The sequence below is a fragment of the Anomaloglossus baeobatrachus genome, chromosome 1 (assembly GCF_048569485.1).
Source record: "Anomaloglossus baeobatrachus isolate aAnoBae1 chromosome 1, aAnoBae1.hap1, whole genome shotgun sequence".
NCBI classification, from domain to species: Eukaryota; Metazoa; Chordata; class Amphibia; order Anura; family Aromobatidae; genus Anomaloglossus; species Anomaloglossus baeobatrachus.
Genome location: NC_134353.1, coordinates 107,105,226 through 107,128,772, shown reverse-complemented (window position 1 = coordinate 107,128,772; position 23,547 = coordinate 107,105,226). Strand labels below are relative to the sequence as shown.

Below are 23,547 nucleotides of genomic sequence, written 5' to 3'. Positions count from 1 at the left end.
CTTAAGACGGAAAGACCCACAAACAAGCAAGACCTGAAGGCTGCGGCTGTAAAGGCCTAGCAAAGCATTAAGAAGGAGGAAACCCAGCGTTTGGTGATGTCCATGGGTTCCAGACTTAAGGCAATGATTGTCTCCAAAGGATTCGCAACAAAATATTGAAAATAAAAATATTTTGTTTGGGTTTGGTTTATTTGTCCAATTACTTTTGACCTCCTAAAATGTGGAGTGTTTGTAAAGAAATGTGTACAATTCCTACAATTTCTATCAGATATTTTTGTTCAAACCTTCAAATTAAACGTTACAATCTGCACTTGAATTCTGTTGTAGAGGTTTCATTTCAAATCCAATGTGGTGGCATGCAGAGCCCAACTCGCGAAAATTGTGTCACTGTCCAAATATTTCTGGACCTAACTGTATATCAACTCAAAAATAAAATTTATGCCTTTTGGTATAAGGGGAGGAAAAAATGACAACACAAGAACAAAAAATTGCCCAATCCTTAAAGGTTGAAGCATTCCACCAATTGATATAAAATAGCACATCATAAAAACTAGTGCACACCAATAGATTATCAGTGTCTAAGCCTACTATAAGGAATCCACCCTTGTTCTACAATATCTTACAATCAACCCAAAGCACATAGAATGCGAGAATACAGGTGAGCAAGAGTATAAGTAAATTGATTGTGCAATTAAAAGCAATGTAAGATGCATAAAAGATGAAGTGCATGTGTAATTAAGTACAAATTACTATATTTTTTCAATAGAAAATGTATTACATACTTCACAATATATGATTGAAACAAATAAGTTTGAAGGTAAAGGTGGGGGCAAGTGAGGAAATTGGCAATTCCGGCAAAATGTTACACAGATACAGGTGCATCTTAATAAATTAGAATATCATCAAAAAGTTTTTTGTTTTTTTTCAGTAATTCATTACAAAAAGTGAAACTCATATAATATAGAGTCATTACAAACAGAATGATCTATTTCATGTGTTTATTTCTGTTTGTGTTGATAATTATGGCTTACAGCTAATGAAAACCCAAACGTCATTATCTTAGAAAATGAGAATATTTACCACAAAAGACCTGCAAAGGCTTCATAAGTGTTTAACATGGTCCCTTAGTCTGGTTCAGTAGGCTACACAATCATAGGGATGACTGCTGACTTGACAGATGTCAAGAAGGCAATCACTGAAAAGCTCCGCAAAGAGGGTAAGCCACAAAGGGTCATTGCTAAAGAAGCTGGCTGTTCACAGAGTGCTGTATCCAAGCATATTAATGGAAAGTTGAGTGGAAGGAAAAGTGTGGTAGAAAAAGGTGCACAAGAAACCCGGGTAACCTCAGCCTTGATAGGATTGTTAAGAAAAGGCCATTCAAAAATTTGGGGGAGATTTACAAGGAGTGGACTGCTGCTGAAGTCAGTGCTTCAAGAGCCACCACACACAGATGTATCCAGGACATGGGCTGCAAGTGTCACTTTCTTTGTGTCAAGCCACTCATGACCAATAAACAACGCCAGAAGGGTCCTACCTGGGCCAAGGAGAAAAAGAACTGGACTGTTGCTCAGTGATCCAAGGTGTTGTTTTCAGATGAAAGAAAATTTTGTATTTCATTTGGAAATAGAGGTCCCAGAGTCTGGAGGAAGAGTGGAGAGGCAAAAATGCAAGCTGCTTGAGGTATAGTGTGAAGTTTCCACAGTCAGTAATGGTTTGGGGAGCCATGTCATCTGCTGGTGTAAGTCCCCTGTGCTTTATCAAGACCAAAGTCAGAGTAGCCATCTACCAGGAAATTTTAAATCACTTCATGCTTCCCTCTGCCGACAGGCTTTTTGGAGATGGAAATTTCATTTTCCAGCAGGTCTTAGCACCTGTCCAAACTGCAAAAAGTACCAATATCTGGTTTACTAACCACAGTATCATTGTGCTTGGATTGGCCAGCAAACTCGATACAAAATCTATGGGGTATTGTCAAGAGGAAGATGAGAGACACCAGACCCAACAATGCAGACGAGCTGAAGGCTGCTATCAAAGCAACTTGGGCTTCCATAACACCTCAGCAGTGCCACAGGCTGATCGCCTCCATGCCACGCTGCATTGATGCAGTAATTCATGCAAAAAAGCCCCGGCCCAGTATTGAGGCATTTACTGTACAGACTTTTCAGTAGGCGCCAACATTTCTGATTTTAAAATCATTTTTTCAGTTGGTCTTATATAATATTCTAATTTTCTGAGATAATGACTTTTGGGTTTTCATTGGCTGTAAGCCATAATCATCAACATTAACAGAAATAAACACGTGAAATAGATCCCTCTGTGTGTAATGATGCTATATAATATATAGGAATAGATCACTCTGTGTGTAATGACGCTATATAATATATAGGAATAGATCACTCTGTGTGTAATGACTCTATATAATATATAGGAATAGATCACTCTGTGTGTAATGATTCTATATAATATATAGGAATAGATCACTCTGTGTGTAATGATTCTATATAATATATAGGAATAGATCACTCTGTGTGTAATGACTCTATATAATATATGCGTTTCCTTTTTGTATTGAATTACTGAAATAAATTAACTTTTTGATGATATTCTAATTTATTGAGATGCACATGGACATGTTTACTTATAGTATTTCATGCCTTTATGCATGTTTATTGCACTTGTGCTTCTGTACTTCCACATTGTATGAATTTTGGTTGAATTAATGGAGTTGTAGAACAAAAATCAGATACCCTTACAGTTGTAGGCCATTCCATGGGAAACAGGTTGTCTGTCCAGTGTTCATACATATGTTTTTAAGTGTTTTTTATCAAATGATTTTATAATGTGTTTTGTAGCTTTTTCATGATATGTATAGCTCTAAATACTGTTAACAGCAGTTTTGTTATCATAGCTGCCCCCATGATCTTCTAAATAAAGAAAAAGAATGTGAATATTAGATATAATAACAGATATGACCGGTTGAGTATGAAATGTAAACTGAGGAGGAAAGTTCATTGCCAGAAAAATACCATTATACTGATCTTCTTGTTTTTGTATTTTCCTATAGATGATTTGACATAAAAGTTCTTTCCTGCATTAATAGGAAGATAATGATCTCATTTATTTCATATCTCTGAAGTTTTGAACTTGTAACACGCAGTTGCAGTACCTCTAAGCAGAGCTAACCTGCGTGAACTGCATTCATCCCCGAGAGCGATAATTAGAACGTTTCAAATATGTTTGCAATTGATAATAAAATAATAATGCCAGTCAAAATTGTATTCACTGTAGTTATATCAGTGTATTGTCCTTAACCCTTCACATGTGAATTGTTAGTATCGGCTATAGAAATACATAAAGTATTGAAATGTAAAATGTTAGTTTATATTCAATGTGACATCAAGCATTTCGACATGCACAGGGCAGTGAATAAAAAGTTGCCAACCCAACCCTTGCTTTAGACCTGTGCTTCTCAACTGTGAGGTGACCCCTAATTGTTGGTAAGGCACTAGGCACAGAATTGATCATATGTTGCACATTTCTTGGTCTACAGTAATCTTTAGTTTATTACCATAATTGAATAATACTGCAATTAGTTTAATGTTATATTGGTTTAACCCCTTCAGCCCCCGGGCACTTTCCGTTTTTGCGTTTTTGTTTTTTGCTCCTTTTCTTCCAAGAGCCGTCACTTTTTTATTATTACGTCAATCTTGCCATATGAGGGCTTGTTTTTTGCGGGACGAGTTGTACTTTTAAATGAAATCATAAGTTTTACCATATAGTGTACTGGAAAACGGCAAAAAAATTCCAAGTGCGGAAAAATTGCAAAAAAAGTGGGAACGTACAATAGTTTTTGGGATATTTTATTCACGGTGTTCACTATATGGTAAAACTGATGTGTGGGTGTGATGCCTCAGGTCGGTGCGAGTTTGTAGACACCAAACATGTATAGGTTTACTTGTATCTAAGGGGTTAAAAAAAATTCACAAGTTTGTCCAATAAAAGTGGCGCACGTTTTGCGCCATTTTCCGAAACACGTAGAGTTCTTATTTTTTGGGATCTATGGCTCAGTGATGGCTTATTTTTTGCGTCTCGAGCTGACGTTTATAATGGTACCATTTTTGCGCAGATGCTACGTTTTGATCGCCTGTTATTGCATTTTGCGCAAAACTTGCGGCGACCAAAAAACGTAATTTTGGCGTTTGGAATTTTTTTGCCACTACGCCGTTTACCAATCAGAATAATTGATTTTATATTTTGATAGATCGGGCATTTCTGAACGCGGCGATACCAAATATGTGTATATTTATTTATTTTTTAACCCTTTAATTTTCAATGGGGGGAAAGGGGGGTGATTTGAACTTTTAGGTTTTTGTTTTTTTTTTTTATTTTTTAAAACTTTTTTTTTTACTTTTTTTTTTATTTTACTAGTCCCCCTAGGGGGCTATTGCAATCAGCAATCCGATCGCTGATCGCTATCTGCTGATCACAGCAATACCGCTGTAATCAGCAGATTCACTCACTTTGGTTTTCCCTCTGCTCTCGGCCGAGGGAAAATGAAAGTGAAAGATCATAGCAGTAGGCGTCATCACATGACCCTGTGCTACGATGGCAACCACCGATAGTCACGTGATAACACACGTGACTTCCGGTGGGGGCGGCGGTAAGTAACAAACATGGCCGCACGCATTTAAATCTTGCTGCCAGACTTTGGCAGCAAGATTTAAGGGGTTAATGGCCGCGGGTGGAAGCGATTCCACCCGCGGCTAGCAGGCACACATGTCAGCTGTTGAAAACAGCTGATATGTGTGCCGATCCACGCCGCCTGCCCGCGGCAGGGGGCGGGGCTTAACGGGACACGATCCTGGACGGATAGATCCGTCCAAGGTCGTGAAGGGGTTAAGAGATCAAAAAGAGTAAAATGTAGAGATATTATTAATTTGAGCATCAACTTCCACTATTTATAGTAAGGTCTAGACACTATCCTGGTCTGTCTTCAGAAGCCAGAAGGGCATTTTCTTTAACAAGTGATCTCAAGTTGACTCTTGAGCAGCTCAGAGCTATGCAGTCTCCCGACAGTATGCTTTACTTTCTGGTTTCTAATACGGTAATACGACAAGCTCTCCTCCGTAAGTGACAGTTTTGGTAAAAAGTAGAATTGTAGTAGTAGTAGAACTATAAAGATGCATACAAATTCTTTTGAAAGATGTTCAGCTATCAGTTATTTGTTCTGAGTGTACACTGGTATCACTATATCTAAAAATAAAGGGCATTTGAACAATCACACAGTGTTGGACCAAAGAGGAGAGAAGGGATCTCTGTAACTAGCAGGCCTCATTTGAAAGCTACTCGACTGGTGATTTATAACTGCATCTCTTTAGAAGATGAGAGGGAGAGGAGGGGGAAAGGAGGTGAGCCACTAACTGCTGAATAGAGATTAATGGTCTGGAGAGAGATATCTGGTTAGTAAGGAGGTAAAGTCTCTCTTTAAATGTAACTACTCCACACATGTCCACCGATTGTCAATATGTCTCCTGTTTGGTGGCCGGGTAATAGCCTTCTTACACAGGTAGACTACCCTTCAAATGCACATGGAATTACTATTAAAAAATTGTTCTGTGAGCAGAGATTGCCATTGTTCTTGGCAGCATAGGTCCTGTTTACACAGGATAGTGCACTGTGAAGAACAATAATCTTTTGGAAAAGCCAAAAATTCCCATCAATTGACAAACATGAATTTTGGATAATTTGCCATGTTATTGTCAGCCAGTTTACATCTCCTGGTTATCAGAATAAGTTCTTGATAATTGTGAACTGTAGTGTAACTGTACCTTTCTTCAGTCTGGTTAGTCAATAGTGAAAACAATTTGTGAAACCCATCTCTATACTCCTTGAGCCCTTTGTATTGTCTTAGCAAAACTGCATGAATTGAATTTTAATAAATTCACTCAATGCTAGTAATGTTTGGTAGTGGAGATTCAATTTACAATGATTATATTTTATGAACGAGGAAAAGAAAAAAAATCTTCTACTCATCTCTCTTCTGCTCTCCCCTACCTGACCTTAATTGATTCATCTTCGGCATCCTTCTACTTCCAACCACTTCATGATCTTCTCAATTCTAACATTGACTGGGTTCTACATGACTGCATAGAGCCCAGTTAGTGATAGTAACTTCCGGAAAATCCAAAATGAAGAGGAAATGAAAGGGGAGTGATTAAAGGACCAGTCAAATAGTAGAAGTGGACCAAGGATAGGGTGGACACAGGAGAGGGTAGTATAATCATTTAGTAATTTTTCAAAAATCCCCTTCCCAGTCCTCAGAATGCAGAAAAATGGTGGCTGGCCAATCACATATTTTTTATTATGAGCAAAATTTCCAAAATTTTGACTAATTGAAATTTGATTTTTTTGGGGAAAACATGTAGCAAAATTTGTTTAGAATTGTTTTGCTCATCAATACTTGCTACCTGTACCAAACAGTGTGTGATCTGTGCCCCTACATGCCCTATATAAGTTTAAGAGCATATGAAGTGCACTGTGAGAACATTCTGTGGGAAAGTCAGAAGGATAGCTACAATCTTCTAACCCTGTGGCAAATATTTTGGTCCTGACTCATTTGTACTGTGTCGTTCCCTTTTTTTTGTATAGTTACTTTTGTTGCCATTTTTGAGGCAAATTCTTAAAAATTTTGAGCAAAGTAAAAATTGTTCTTTATTTTTTGTCTTTGACATATTTGACTTTTATAGCACAAAACAAGTGGCACAATAACTGTCTTAAAGAGGACTTTAACATCGATGGCCTATTACTAGGATAGGTCATCAATGTCTGATAAATCGGGATGCCACAACCAGCATATTCTGCAGTTCATCTGTTCCCGGTGGCCGGAACCTTTCGATTGCTGAGCTGCACAGCATAGCTTGTCAACTGTTTAGAAAGCTACAGCTGGGTATTGCATATCAGCCATCTGTTCAAATCAAAAAGGGGCTGATGTCCACTACATGGCTATGGCCACTATTACATTGATGAAGTTTTAGGTGTGCTGTATTGCTTTGCAACTGAGCAATAACTTCCACCACCGGTACTAAGAATAGGTGATCGGCAAAAGTGCCAAGTGTCACAGTCCCAGCGATCAGACATTAATGAAATTTCTTTGGGGCAGGCCATCCATGTTAAATTCTCAGAAAACCCCTTTAAATAAAATCACTCTAAGGGGAAAAAATACATTTTTAAAAAAAAATTGCAATTGATAAATCAGGCAAAAATATCTGGAAACTCCAAACTCATCAAAAAAAGCTAACCTAAGAAAAAAACAGGGTAACCTTTATAAAATATACTTTCCAAAATAGTCAAATTAAAAGAAGAATTAAGCTCAAATGAAGTGAAAACCAACAAAAATTAGACATAAAAACAGATATCCTTCCTTACTTCTTGATTGCCCTTCTGAGGCTGATTCGCTTTCAATATAAACATGTTTTGGCATTACATTGGCAGCAGTTATTTTTTCTATATATGCCTAAGGCCCCCTTCACACGTCAGTGATTCTGGTACGTATGTTGCAATTTTTATATGTACCAGAATCACGGACATACACAGACCTATTAAAATCAGTGGGTCTGCGCAGACATAAGTGATTTTTCACTAAAGTGTTTCTGTGCGGCATACATGCATGTCAGTGTTTTCCACATGGAGACATGTCAATTTTTTTCTGACACCACTGATATCCCACAGATCACACAGTGGTGTGATCCGTGAAAGAACGTACCAGAAAAACCAAGTACATTTAAAATAAAAAGCTTTTTAAACTCACAATGCTGTCTTCAGCTGCTGCTGTCTGTGCTTCCAGACCGGCTAATTATGCTAATACATGTGCACTCCACTACCGACCCGGAAGTAGCGGCAGAGGGGAGACAGCAGCGGCCAGACACAGCATCGTGGGAGACTTCAGCACCAAGTAGAGCAGCGGTGTGGACAGGTGAGTATAAGTGCCTGATCGCCGTGTATTACAAACACTAACCTCTAATTGTTACAGCCGGTCAGCGTAGGGGTAATTATACAAACACTATTTGCCCAATGGGCAACAAGAGGTACCCTAACTAAAGACGTAATCAAATAAACTTTATTAAATTATATAAATGGACAAGGATTAAAAATGGCAGGTGGGAAGCCAATTCCGTATTAGATAAGTGCGGCCGCAGACTGACACTGCTATAGCCTCTGCCCCCTGATGAAGCCAGTCATGGCGAAACATGTCGGGGAGGCTATTAGCTGTTAGGTAGGTTTTAACAGGCAGTGTAGGTGATAGCTAGCCATATAAAGTTTAGGAATTTATCCAGAGCAGTGTCTGTCCACGGCCACACTTATCTAATACGGAATTGGCTTCGCACCTGCCATTTTTAATCCTTGTCCATTTATATAATTTAATAAAGTTTATTTGATTGCCATGTATTATCACGGATAGCACACGGAGATCACACGTGTCAAAATCATGGAACACAGAGGGATATTTGCACCTTTATCACACCAGTGAAAAATGTGTCTTTTTCACTGATGTGTGAAGGGTGCCTTATATTTAGCCACCTGAGGGTGGTAATTTCTGCTATGAAGGGTTTTGCTTATATGTAGCATTAATTTATTAAATTTGGGTCATGAAAAATTTCAGTCTGTAACAAAATTTGCCGACAAGTAAGGGACGTCCTAATGTCACTTAAATATATATTGCATACCAGCTATTCAGATGTATGGATTGAATGTTCTGCCAATAAGTCAACCTTTTTAGTTATGAGAGTCATCCGGTTTCTTTGTGTGTAGCCATATAGCAGAGCTGGATGGGAGGAAAAGTGGGGAATTCAGGGTCTGATTATGTTTGATTTAATTTAGCTTTAAGCGCACAGGCATGAGATCTGTCTATACGATAGTATTAGTATACTCTAAATATAAAATAACATAAGTAGATAAAAACAGCTAAAGTATACACCTGGGAACTATTCCATAAAATTCCAGAAATTATGTTACAACACAAATATATTTAAATACTTTATGTATCTGATTAAATTAAGAACTGTGCTGTCTGAACATTCTGGAAGGCTTTGCTGAGATAATCACAGCAGATTGGCAGCACGTCTTGACATAGTAGGACACTATGAAAAATCTTAAACATGTTTGAACGAATCAGCAACTTCTTTACTGCACCTTAGGCTATACGGAGTTAACAGCAATTGAACATATCTCAAGAAGCATTTTCGGCCCCAAGGCTTTGACTGCTGTCATTTTGAATGTGGCATTATCATGTATCATTGGGATACTGGATGCCATCTCCAAAGCAGTCTAGCTGAATAAAATCAAGCATAAATCTTCTGTTTGGGATATGCACACTGTGATATAGTAGCAATTCTTATTAATTGCTTGTGGATAGGAAAACAGTTCACACACATGAGTAAGGCTCTGTTCCGATCTCATTCGGGGTATTAGGTTGACAAATACATCAAGTTTTTCCTGAATATCTCTGACATATACCTCTAACATATGATATCCATAAGTCATTGGCCATAAAAGCAAAAACAAGATACCATTGCTGCGTATGCCAGGTCTGTTTCACTATTTTAAAAAAGGATATTCATAAATATCCCACCCTATGTATGAATGCTTTAATGATTTTCATTATTATAAGGCTTTTTTTTGTTGTTCCTATGGTTTTATATTCATTATGAAGCCTTGACCACTGTGGGGAAATCCAAAGAATGTACCTCATTGGAATAAAATCATGTCGACACTTGAGGGTGCTGTTTTTTATTATTTGAAGAGTAGATCTGTATATCTGTATAGTAGGTATGTAGATATTTACTTTAGGTTACTGTTCTAAAAAATAAAAAACATGCTTGAAACTCATTCTCAATAATAATGCAATGCTTGACACTATGTGGCATAGTGTGATGCTAGTCTTCAGGTGGCGCTAGATACTACTTGCGCGTAGTGTGAGCAGAGAAGTAGTCAAACAAGCCGGGGATCAGGAACCAGGAGAATACGACAGGACACAGGGAGCAGGCAGAGATGAGATCAAGATACAGGGCAAGGGTCAGGATACCAGGAGAGAACATATAGGATACAGGGAGCAGGAGGAGACGTGGTCAGGAGAAGGTCTGAGGTCAGAAGTCAAGAGGTAATGACAAATTCAGGGGGGTGAGCAGAGTTAACTACAGTCCACGGTCGAGAAACCAAGATCAGATAACTGTACACAACGGGAGCCAAGAGCACTAACTGCATAACCAGGAAATACGACTGGCAACATTCCGGGCAAACATGCTCCCTAATGAAGCAGAGCAATCACCTGGTACGAGGAGCATCTCGGAAAGTCTCTCCTAACAGCAGCGTAGGACCAAATGCTGAGAAACAACCCATCCACAAGAGCTCAAGACAAACAGCAGAGCATCTAAACCTGCAAAACACTTTGCACAATGGAACTGGCAAGTACTAGCTCTGCAGGAGAGCATGGCAGAACATAACAGAGCACAGGATACTCCACACATTGGATCCTTGACAAACATAATTCAAAGTTGGGCACCAGATGGTCCAAGGTTGTACACAGTAAGTGTAAAAAAGGGCTAAGTACTACCAATTTCATTTGTGGGACATATTTCTGCTAAAAAGAGTTCAATAATTGGAGTAATATTCACAAGTTAGTTAGTTGAAAACAAGTCACAATCTTAATGCTATTTTCCTACACAGACATGGCGTGCTTCCCTATTGCCTTTTATACACTTTAGAATTTAACAGCAAGACTTACAGGAAACAGGTCTCACTGGGCGAACCCTAGTAATTAAATTACCTGTGTCTTGTCCACGTAAATGAGCTTTTTTTTATTATGCCTTAGACACTGTTAAGTAGGACTCTTTTCTATACCTGCAGGCTGTGTCTGGTCTTCACCCGATTAAGCTCTAGTGATGAGATCATGAGATTACTTTCCAAAAGCTGAAAAATCCCACTTTCCTATTCACATACTGCATTCATATTTATTTCAACATACTATATTCTACAGAAGAATTTAACAAGAGCTGTGCTTGAGAAGTTACATTTAATAATATACAACTACATTGTGATGACTTGTGCAAGAAGATGTTTACGGTACATTTCTATATTATACAGGTTAAAAAAGACCCACAACAAAGCTGTTTGTTAAAATTAAGTTGAATCTTCTACCATAATATTGGCCTAGAATCCAAAGATCGTAAATAACATAAGTTATTAGCATAGCAGTGTTATTTAGATATTAATATATAGATATACATCTGTCAAAATTCTAATTTGTCTGTTTGCACAATTTTTGCTTGGAAACTCCATTAGCAAAGAAGGTATTCTCTTCAAGTTTAAAGTAAACTCTGAGTTCTCTATTGACCCAAGAACATAATAAATGAAGTAGATAACAAAATGAAAAATCCTTATAATCGCATAACTGCTCCCTTCTTCAGCTCTTCCACTACTCACTGCGACCCATACAGTTTTGATCACATCTTCTGATTCCCCTCCACTCTTGCTCGAATCCCCAGTTTTCATGAGAACAAGGTGGGATCTCAGCTGGTGTGCGGAAGGTCATGGCTTCATGATGGCACAACTAGTGTTTCGCGATCATGCTCTCCAAAGCTTGTTGCTTAATCGAACCTTGAGCATCAGAGTTTGAGAATGCTTAAGTATCTTATTGACTTCCATTTTACTTTGTACTTGAGTAGCATCATAGCAATCCAATGCCAATAGAGTAACAAGCAGCGGCGTGCATGCTCTCACCATCACTATTTTCAACAAGCGCCATGACCCTCTAAGCGCATGTACAAAACTTTCCCAGTTAGAGATCAGAAGATGCAATGAGGTCCAGATGGGTGATGAAGAGGATAGAAAGGGCTAAGGAGGTGAGTTACAAGGTGAATATAAAATATTTAAAGGGAACCTGTTCAGCAGGTTTTTGCTATGTAAGCTGAAGCCAGTATGCTTTAGGCGTTAAAGAACAAAAATCAACTATGCCTCTCTTATCAGGCTCCATGCTATTGATTACTTAAACTAAAGGCTTTATCACTTGGTCATTATCATTGCTAGGTCTAGCTGGCACTTGCACAGCAATCCAACATGCGTCCTCTTGTGATTACACCTTACTGTCAATGTGCATTCTCTATTCCACCTGCTCCCTGGGCTCATCTATATGACTAAAGCTAATAATTCAGATGGTGTCAAAACTGCTGCACCCAGTAATCTAAGGGCCGCTTTACACGCTACAACATCGTTAGCAATTGCTAGCGATGTCGAGCGCGTTAGCACCCGCCCCCGTTGTTGTAATGATATGTGGAGATCGCTGCCGTAGCAAACATTATCGCTATAGCAGCATCACACGCACATACCTGCTCTGCGACGTCGCTGCGACTGCCGAACAATCCCTCTCTCAAGGGGGAGGTGTGTTCGGTGTCACCGCGACGTCACAGCGACGTCACTAAGCGGTCCCAATCAAAGCGGAGGGGCGGAGATGAGCAGGATGAACATCCCGCCCACCTCCTTCCCTCCTCACTGCTGGCGGGACGGTTCCTCTTTCCTGCGGTGTCACACGTAGTGATGTGTGCTGCCACAGAAACGAAGAACAACATCGTTACTGTAGCAGCAACGATAATTGAGAATCGGGCACGATGTCACCGATGAGCGATTTTGAACGTTTTTGCAATGATTCAAAATCGCTAATAGGTGTCACATGCAATAACATTGCTAACGCGGCGGGATGTGCGTCACAAAATCCGTGACCCCAACGACATCGCTTTAGCGATGTCGTAGTGTGTAAAGCCACCTTAAGTGATACATCATTGGATTCAGGATCTGTTTGCAGTTTACATCATGTTGCTCTCAGATGAGGTAGAAAAAAAAACTGCCCTTAGATTCCTTTTAAACATTTTTACCCTTTATGGTTATGAAATATGGCAACCAGTGACTGTCAGTTTGCTGAATCTGCGCGAAAGCAAATAAAAAAATTGCATTTGGTCAAATATTGATTTTCCTCAGTTCTAGTAGAATTCAATTGCTCAACTGTGATTAATTAGCTTTGTTACTAGATTACATGCAGTTTGAGCTATTCGGTCACTGTATATTGCTATTAGTCAGCACTATATGTAGATAATTACTAGGTACTAGCTATTTAGGTGCTGCAGTGTTATATTCTGCAATATATGGTGTTAGTGGCAGTTCATAAGGTTATTTAGGTAACAGTATGAAGCCAATTGCAGCACTGTTACATTGACATTATATTATATGGTGCTTATAATTAGGCCCTGTATGGTATAAAATATTGAATACGGTATAATAGTTTATAATACAGTGAAGCACCAACTCAAGGTATCTGAATGCGCACTATTTTATTTATATACTATTAAATAGAGAAGTGTGAATCAAGACTAGACTGATGAAATTCTTTTCAAGTTTTTCATGCTACTCTGTGAGCCATCAAGCACCTACTGCCTCTCCAACCTTCATTAGACAATGTCATCCACTGGGCCATTGTAAGAGGGACTTTCTCTAAAATTCTCATAAAGCTAAAAATTTCTAACAAACATGGACTTGTTAATTTGAGAGCTAGTCTAGAGTTGTCTTATGGCCTCTTGATGAATCTACGAAAACCCTACAAAACAATTTTCAAGAAAAGTACTGATTTTGGAAATGATTATACAATATTTAACAGGGAGAGACTGGGAATTTAAAGAGACTAAAATCTGTTTTTATTCATTACCTAATACCCCCTACACATTAGACCAAGTTAGTTGATCCTGCCAATATCATTGAGACTTCATGACTAGAGATGAATGAACCTGAGGTTTGATTTTCGAACCTAACACCAACTAAAAAAATCAAGGTTCAAGTTTGAAGTTCGAATTGGCTATGTGTGACATTCACTCACGCTAGCAATGTTGTGCTTAGGTATGCCTGGTCCTGGTGCTCAGCCTTGTGTGTGCCACTTGCAGTGTTTGAACGGCGCACACTGGGTGTAACATCAGCATGATTACATGTAGAATGCAACAAAAAAAATTGGTGGAATAAGTCCATCCCCCCCTCCCCCAGAAGTGATCTACTTATGGATGGTTGCTTGTGGGTGGAGACTCTAACTGCCAATCAATTACTTTCTCCGGGGTTCGGGTCAAGCTCAAGTCAATGGAGGCTTGGCTCGTTTGCTGATAGCCAACCGAACCTCCATGGAACCTCTCATCTCTATTCATGACACTTTGATGTGTTGACCTCTCCAACACTCTCATGAAAACATATGCAATTCTGAAGTTCTCCTTGAAGATAAGTAGATGTCAGAGGAGACATGTAACTTCCCACCCATAGAGAAAAGAGAAGCTGAGAGTTCTTGTGTATTAGGTAGTCAGAAGAGATAGCTGTCAGCAAAGCAGTGGTTCGGCCAAAATGTATGTTATATGTATGGGAGTCTTTACCTTTATATTTATACCTTTATATTACCCTAAATTTCTATAAAAAGTACAGCACAGACCAAAAGTTTGGACACACCTTCTCATCTCTAGAACAACTGTTAAAAGAAGACTTTGTGCAGCAGGCCTTCATGGTAAAATAGCTGTTAGGAAACCACTGCTAAGGACAGGCAACATTTTATAAACTGTGGAGGAAAAACAGGTGCATAGGGTCTTAACGTATAAAAACAATAGAAGGGATATTAGGGTGCACTCACCTATGGATGTTGTGAGAGTCACAACACCTCATGAAGCATAAAAGTCAGTGGAGACAGCTGCGGACCCGTAACAATGAGATAGCAGTTTCATAAAGAAGTCGGGGATCAGCGCCGCGCTTATCACCATTCAATCCAAAAGATAATTTTCCAAGTCATTTATTAGGAAGCATGAACAAGTCTACGCGTTTCAGGGGTCTCTGCCCCCTTCATCAGGACAATGCAACAATGGCACAGAAGAGCGTGTTCTTCTGTGTCATTGTTGCATTGTCCTGAGGAAGGGGGCAGAGACCCCTGAAACGCGTAAACTTGTTCATGCTTCCTAATAAATGACTTGGAAAATTATCTTTTGGATTGAATGGTGATAAGCGCGTCGCTGATCCCCAACTTCTTTATGAAACTGCTAAGGACAGGCAACAAGCAGAAGAGACTTGTTTGGGCTAAAGAACACAAGGAATGGACATTAGACCAGTGGAAATCTGTGCTTTGGTCTGATGAGTCCAAATTTGAGATCTTTGGATCCAACCCTCGTGTCTTTATAGAAAAGGTGAACGGATGGACTCTACATGGCTGGTTCCCACCGTGAAGCATGGAGGAGGAGGTGTGATAGTGTGAGGGTGCTTTGCTGGTGACACTGTTGGGGATTTATTCAAAATTGAAGGCATACAGAACCAGCATGCCTACCACAGCATCTTGCAGCGGCATGCTATTCCATTCAGTTTGCGTTTAGTTGGACCATCATTTATTTTTCAACAGGACAATGACCCCAAACACACCTCCAGGATGTGTAAGGGCTATTTGACTAAGAAGGAGAGTGATGGGATGCTACGCCAGATGACCTGGTCTCCACAGTCACCAGACCTGAACCCAATCAAGACGGTTTGGGGTGAGCTCGACCGCAGAGTGAAGGCAAAAGGGCCAACAGGTGCTAAGCATCTCTGGGAACTCCTTCAAGACTGTTGGAAGACCATTTCCGGTGACTACCTCTTGAAGCTCATCAAGAGAATGACAAGAGTGTGCAAAATAGTAAAGAAAGCAAAAGGTGGCTACTTTGAAGAACCTAGAATATAAGACATATTTTCAGTTGTTTCACACTTTTTTAAGTATTTCATTCCACACGTTTTAATTCATAGTTTTGATGCCTTCAATGTGAATCTACAATTTTTAGAGTAATGAAAATAAAGAAAACTCATTGAATGAGAAGGTGTGTCCAAACTTTTGGTCTGTACTGTACACAAGAATAATACAAAACAAAATTTGCTTATTAAAATAGACTCTACCTTTTATAAAGAAGTTTATTATGTATAATATAATTTTCTTTTATAGACGTATAATCTTAAAATGCAGAAGTTAGACCTTTTTATTTTGACAACTGAAGGTATAGAATTATAACAGTATCAGTTGTAGTCTTTAGTCTCGTATCTCTTTATGGTGTTATTTACATTCTGTATATATGTACACAAATTTAGTTTTATTCTTTAGTATCAGTTTAAGTTATGTTTATTATTATGTATGAGTTACTATTGAGTGTAATATCTCAAAAGGATGAGTTCTATCCCTCTGCCATTTCAATAGCTCAATATATATATATATAATGGACAGGAACAGTGTGCACATGCAATATTTACTTACATATAAAGTAGAAAGCAATAAATACTCAAGGTTCAGGTCTCAGTAGAAAACTGTATACATTATTTATAAAAGACCTAATGTTTCCACAAACTCTTCATGTGTTGAATATGTGCTATGAGTAGAGATGAGCAGACCCGTGGAAATTCGGTTCAGCGTGGTCAGCCAAACTTTAAATCAATTTTAGTTTGGGATCCAAAGTTTGACCTTAACCACAATGGAAGTCACTAATTGAGCAGTTTGGGTCTTCACCCACATGCAGACAGCCATAAGCAGATCACTTCTGCAAGCGGATGGGCGAGGTTTTTCCATTTTTTTGTTGCACACTGCATCATGCTGTTGTTACCCATGAGCCCTTCAAAAACTTCAAGCGGCTCACACTGGGCTGAGCACCAAGCGCACCCGAGCACAGCGATGCTTGCCCCAGTGATGTTCGAACGCAAAGCACCCAAGCTCCAAACCGAAACTCTGGTTTTTTTTACAAAAATCCGAACACTGAATCTCGGGTTTGCTCATATCTAACTATTAGCACACTCCAATGAAATATCTGTAGAAATACCTTACTTATATAGTGGTGTGACATAAAGACTTAAACATAATTATGTGTCAGTAATAAAAATATGAGAATGAGGAACATCTAGAAGGGTTTCACATGTAGGATTTATGGGGGAATTCCTCAGGAAATACAGTGGGCACAGAAAGTATTCAGACCCCTTTAAATTTTTCACTCTTTGTTTCATTACAGCCTTTTGGTAAATTTAAAAAAGTTCATTTTTTTTCTCATTAATGTAGACTCTGCACCCCATCTTGTCATAAAACCCCCCAGAAATGTAGATGTGGCGCCCCTGACCTGGTCAGGCACCACTGAGTACTGCACCCGTGCTGGGGACAGTACAATACAGGTAATCCAGAAGGCTGACCGGGGTGTGGAACACAGGCGCATAGTGATCAGGTCTCCCACATGTACCCATGAGAGGACCCCTGGGGATCCCAGGAGGGGGAAAAGCCTTCACCTTCACTGGAATAGTGGAGGGGGCCAAAAGCCTCCATCTCCTCTCAAGGGGTGTGGTAAGAGAATCTGGTTGCTAGGTGGCGTAGGCAGGCACAAAAGGGAAAAGAGAAGGAGGAGTAAACAGTCTGGAGTCTGCAGCAGAGTGTGGAGGAGTGAGGAGCAGGAAAGTGGAGCTCAGACAGGAGCAGCAGTGAAGGTCCCAGATGTGAGCCGGTTCAGAGCAGAGTCCAGGGAGCTCCGAGGAGAGCTGACCCCTTCCCCTGGGCTGCTGTAGTCTGACAGCGTCCGCGCAGTGGCTACCGACGGGGGAGAACGGTCACCTAGGAGTGCTACCCGAAACCCATCTCCAGCTAGAGAGAGAGAACAGAGTGGGAAGTAAGGAGACTGCTAGGGAGAACCAGGCCCAAACGGGCGGCAGATCCCGAAGCGGAGATAGATCCAGCTTTCTTTTGCTAAACCTGCCGGTGTGGGGCTCTCAAAGCCCACGCCACAACACCACAAAAGCCGCAGCCACGTAGCCACAGTTAGGGCCCATAGCTCACAGGAGGCAAGCAGCTGGAGTGAGCTGGTCCAGGCAACAAGCACACGGCAAACGAAGGGGAGTGAGGCTTCAGCAACTTCCCTGGGTGACCCCCATAGGGACTCAAAGTCGGGGTCACCCCAAACCACCAAGGGCTAAGGAAGGCGAGTTAGTAGTCACCCTCACAAGTCAGCCTGAAGGACACCTGGTTCCCGCCTGGTTCATCCCAGCTACGCCCGGGTTACTCACCCTGCCACCTGAAGTGAGTAAAAACCCTGAAAGACATTCTGCCTGTGTGGAGTTATTCTGCGCCTTGTGGTACTACGCACCTACACAGGGCCCTGGGGCTTGCCTCACTCTCAGGAGGCTATTCCAACTAACTGCACTCACCATCAGCCCCAGGCGTCCCTCAACCTGCAGTGGCGGTCCCCACTGACCGCAATACTGAGAGTGGCGTCACGACAAACTACAAAGAAGGTTTCCTACCTGTGACCAGACAGATCCAGCTGAGTGGAGTCCCTGAAGGTAATGCACCGACACAACTCCTGTGGGGCTTCACATCTGGCGTCACGAACAGGATAAGGACTAGACCTGTTGAGACAGGTGACCATGTGCCTGGGCGGTCCGCTTGAAAAATTGGAAGCGCCGCCATATTGCCACCATGAAAAGCGCGCTGAAAAACAACAGCAGCCCGCGCTGGAAGAAGTTACCGCCCACGAAGAGGTGTGGCTACCCAGAGATCCTCTGCAGAGTTCTGACCTCGCTTGTGAAGAGAGCGGAAGCGTCCAGAGACGGCGGGAAGGAAAGGGAGCCACAAGCCTGCTGCTGCAGAGAAAAGAGATGGAGTCCGGACGTGGATACCCAGAACCAGGCTCTGCTGCCTGGTGGTGCCGGGAGCTTGCTATCTTCTGCGATCAGCTGGAGGCCAGGATCATGCGACAGCTCAGTGAGGGACGCACGGAGCTTCTGGAGATGGCTGCGGCGGTTCGGACCTACGAGGAGGGAGCCGCGCGACGCCTGCCAGATCGAGCGGCGACGACTCAGATCCCGATGGTGCCACCGATGGGTGAGTCCAGAGTTGCCCCGGCCAGCGCAAGTGCTCCAACCCCTGCTGCTACGACCCCGGTCCCAGAAGAGGCGCCCGGCGCGGCGACGCTGAGCCAGGCCGCAGCCATGCCAGGTGCGGCCCGCCAAGCCCCGGCCGCCGCAGCGATGCCCTGCTCGGCCCGCCAAGCCCCGGCCGCCGCAGCGATGCCCTGCTCGGCCCGCCAAGCCCCGGCCGCCGCAGCGATGCCCTGCTCGGCCCGCCAAGCCCCGGCCGCCGCAGCGATGCCCTGCTCGGCCCGCCAAGCCCCGGCCGCCGCAGCGATGCCCTGCTCGGCCCACCAAGACCCGGTCCCTGCAGCAACGCCCAGTCCGGCCCGCCAAGACCAGGCCACCGCCATACAGGGCGCGGCCCGCCAAGACCAGGCCGCCGCCATACAGGGCGCGGCCCGCCAAGACCAGGCCGCCGCCATACAGGGCGCGGCCCGCCAAGACCAGGCCGCCGCCATACAGGGCGCGGCCCGCCAAGACCAGGCCGCCGCCATACAGGGCGCGGCCCGCCAAGACCAGGCCGCCGCCATACAGGGCGCGGCCCGCCAAGAGATTGCATCACCATTTATCTCGGCCTGCAAGGCCAGAGCAGACACCGCTCCCCAGCCTAAGGAAGTCCCTACTAGGAAATCCCTGATAGGTGAAGACTCCGCATACTGGCAGCTGAAGGCTGACCTGGAGGCTAAGTTTCCACAGGAGATGGTGGACCGATACATGCTCCCTCCGAACACCCCTAAGGCAACCCCAGCAGCAACCACGCTGAAGAGTCCACCGCCTGGGCCAGCTGAGGAACACTCATCCCCAGCGCTGCCACGACCAGAGTGCAGCGACGAACTAAGGGGGAGAGGAGGGCAAGAAGCTGAGGAGTTGCCCCCGGAGCCAGCAGCAGTGCTAGTCCCAGAGCCGGAGATGCTGCCATATTCCCGTTGGGACGAGGAAGACCTGACACCTCCTGCTGAAGAAGATCTGCCCCAAAGCCTCACCTGGGAGCTTGTAAGCTGCACTTCGCAGAATCCAGCCCGCAAGACACAGCGCCGCAGTAGAACCCAGTCTTTCCCTGCACCGCCATCCCCAGAGCAGAGAGAAGTCACGGCCAGAGATCTACAGGAGAAAAGGTTCCTGAGAAGAGCCAAAGCCCAGGCCAGAGGATCCCTTTGCAGAGGAGTAGTGGAGGACTTCAGCCTCAAGTCAGGATACGGGTTCATCGTAGCACCTGGTATAAAAGAAGGTATTTTTGTCAATCGGAGAGACGTCAGAGCTAATCTGCCCAGAGGACATCCTGGAAGGAACCTGCGTACAGGAGACTCCGTACAGTTTACTATGCATCGAGGCGAAAGAGGCTGGTATGCCCTAGATGTAGTGCCATGTCCCAAAGAAGAAAGGAAAGACAGCCATAAAGAAAGAAAAGACCAAAGACCTAATGAAGAGACAACTACAGATGAGGAAAAAGGTCAAGAAACCAACAGGTGCCGCAGCCCTACAGGCCCAAGCCCTGGTGAAGAGGAATCTGCCTAAGTTCAAGTAAAGTACAGCAAGTTTTGACCAGTTGGAAAGTTTGTTTTGCAACGTTTTAAAAGTTCAAGTATGTGCCCACAAAAACTATTGTGAGAAAATAAACCTTAAGGCTATGAACTGGCTATAGCCACAAACTCTCGCAGTGTAAATAGTTACACCAGAGGGCACCACCGCCACCAGAGTCAGCCTGTTTAGGGGCTTGGCTCGTCTGCAACCAGGAGGAGCCCGTCCGTATATAGGGCCTTGGCTTACCTGCGACCAGAGAGCATGCCTGTTTATGGGGCCTGGCTCTCCACCACAAAGAGGGTACCTGGTCAGCACCAACTGTGGAGGCCGCCTCTACATCCTGCCAGAAGAGGCTGAAGGCGCGGATCCACCAGGCCAGGTATACCCTGAAGACCACCAGACCATGAAAGCCGCCTCTACATCCTGCCAGAAGTGGCTGAAGTCGCGGCCAACGTGAAAGGGTTTTGGGTGGGTTAACGGACTTGTGGGTGGAGGGTGGTGATGTATGGTACCTGGTGCTTTTAAAAATGTTTTACATGTTTTAATGTTTTATGCATTTTAAAATGTTGTCTTGCAGCCCGAGGACGTGCTGGTGATAACTAAGGGGGAATGTGGCGCCCCTGACCTGGTCAGGCACCACTGAGTACTGCACCCGTGCTGGGGACAGTACAATACAGGTAATCCAGAAGGCTGACCGGGGTGTGGAACACAGGCGCATAGTGATCAGGTCTCACACATGTACCCATGAGAGGACCCCTGGGGATCCCAGGAGGGGGAAAAGCCTTCACCTTCACTGGAATAGTGGAGGGGGCCAAAAGCCTCCATCTCCTCTCAAGGGGTGTGGTAAGAGAATCTGGTTGCTAGGTGGCGTAGGCAGGCACAAAAGGGAAAAGAGAAGGAGGAGTAAACAGTCTGGAGTCTGCAGCAGAGTGTGGAGGAGTGAGGAGCAGGAAAGTGGAGCTCAGACAGGAGCAGCAGTGAAGGTCCCAGATGTGAGCCGGTTCAGAGCAGAGTCCAGGGAGCTCCGAGGAGAGCTGACCCCTTCCCCTGGGCTGCTGTAGTCTGACAGCGTCCGCGCAGTGGCTACCGACGGGGGAGAACGGTCACCTAGGAGTGCTACCCGAAACCCATCTCCAGCTAGAGAGAGAGAACAGAGTGGGAAGTAAGGAGACTGCTAGGGAGAACCAGGCCCAAACGGGCGGCAGATCCCGAAGCGGAGATAGATCCAGCTTTCTTTTGCTAAACCTGCCGGTGTGGGGCTCTCAAAGCCCACGCCACAACACCACAAAAGCCGCAGCCACGTAGCCACAGTTAGGGCCCATAGCTCACAGGAGGCAAGCAGCTGGAGTGAGCTGGTCCAGGCAACAAGCACACGGCAAACGAAGGGGAGTGAGGCTTCAGCAACTTCCCTGGGTGACCCCCATAGGGACTCAAAGTCGGGGTCACCCCAAACCACCAAGGGCTAAGGAAGGCGAGTTAGTAGTCACCCTCACAAGTCAGCCTGAAGGACACCTGGTTCCCGCCTGGTTCATCCCAGCTACGCCCGGGTTACTCACCCTGCCACCTGAAGTGAGTAAAAACCCTGAAAGACATTCTGCCTGTGTGGAGTTATTCTGCGCCTTGTGGTACTACGCACTTACACAGGGCCCTGGGGCTTGCCTCACTCTCAGGAGGCTATTCCAACTAACTGCACTCACCATCAGCCCCAGGCGTCCCTCAACCTGCAGTGGCGGTCCCCACTGACCGCAATACTGAGAGTGGCGTCACGACAAACTACAAAGAAGGTTTCCTACCTGTGACCAGACAGATCCAGCTGAGTGGAGTCCCTGAAGGTAATGCACCGACACAACTCCTGTGGGGCTTCACATAGACATTTTTGCAAATTTATTAAACAAGAAAAGATGAAATGTTACATGGTTATAAGTATTCAGACCCTTTGCTCAGACACTCATATTTAAGTCACATGCTGTCCATCTCCTTGTGATCATCCTTGAGATGGTTCTACTCCTTCATTGGAGTCCAGCTGTTTAATTAAACTGATAGGACTTGATTTTGAAAGGCACACACATGTCTATATAAGACCTCACAGCTCACAGTGCATGTCAGACCAAATGAGAATCATGAGGTCAAAGGAATTGCCCAATGAGCTCAGAGGCACAGATCTGACCAAGGTTACAAAAAGATTTCTGTAGTACTCAAGGTTCTTAAGAGCACAGTGACCTCCATAATCCGTATAGGGAAAAAGTTTGGGACCACCAGAACTCTTCCTAGACCTGGCCATCCAGCCAGCCAAACTGAGCAATAGTGGGAGAAGAGCCTTCGTGAGAGAGGTAAAGAAGAACCCCAAGATCACTGTGGCTGAACTCCAGAGATGCAGTAGGGAGATGGGAGAAAGTTCCACAAAGTCAACTATCACTGCAGCCCTCAACCACTCGAGCCTTTATGGCAGAGTGGCCCGATGGACGCCTCTCCAAAATGCAAGACATGAAAGCACGCTTAGAGTTTGCAAAAAAAAACACATGAAGGACTCCCAGACTATGAGAATTAAGATTCTTTGATCTGATGAGATGAAGATAGAACTTTTTGGTGATAATTCTAAGTGTCACTGTATGTGTGGAGAAAATCAGGCACTGCTCATCCCCTGCCAAATACAATACCAACAGTGAAACATGGTGGTGGTAGTATCATTCTATGGGGGTGTTTTTCAGCTGCAGGGACAGGACGACTGGTTGCAATTGAAGGAAAGATGAATGCAGCCGAGTACAGAGATATCCTGGAAGAAAACATCTTCCAGAGTGCTCTGGACCTCAGACTTGGCCAAAGGTTCACCTTCTAACAAGACAATGACCCTAAGCACACAGCTAAAATAACAAAGGAGTGGTTTCAGAACAACTCTGTGACTATTCTTGACTGGCCCAGCCAGAGCCCTGACCTAAACCCAATTGAGCATCTCTGGAGAGACCTGCAAATGGCTGTCCACCAATGTTCACCATCCAACCTAACATAATTGGAGAGAATCTGCAAGGAAGAATGGCAGAGGATCCTCCAATCCAGGTGTGAAAAACCTGTTGC

General features: G+C 43.5%; 1 protein-coding gene across 4 annotated transcripts in view; it reads right to left on the bottom strand.

Annotated features, from left to right (window-relative positions):
• PCDH7 (protocadherin 7) overlaps positions 1-23,547 on the bottom strand; it is a 1,104,634-nt gene that overhangs the window by 15,700 nt on the left and 1,065,387 nt on the right. The gene's annotated exons all lie outside the window — the stretch shown is intronic.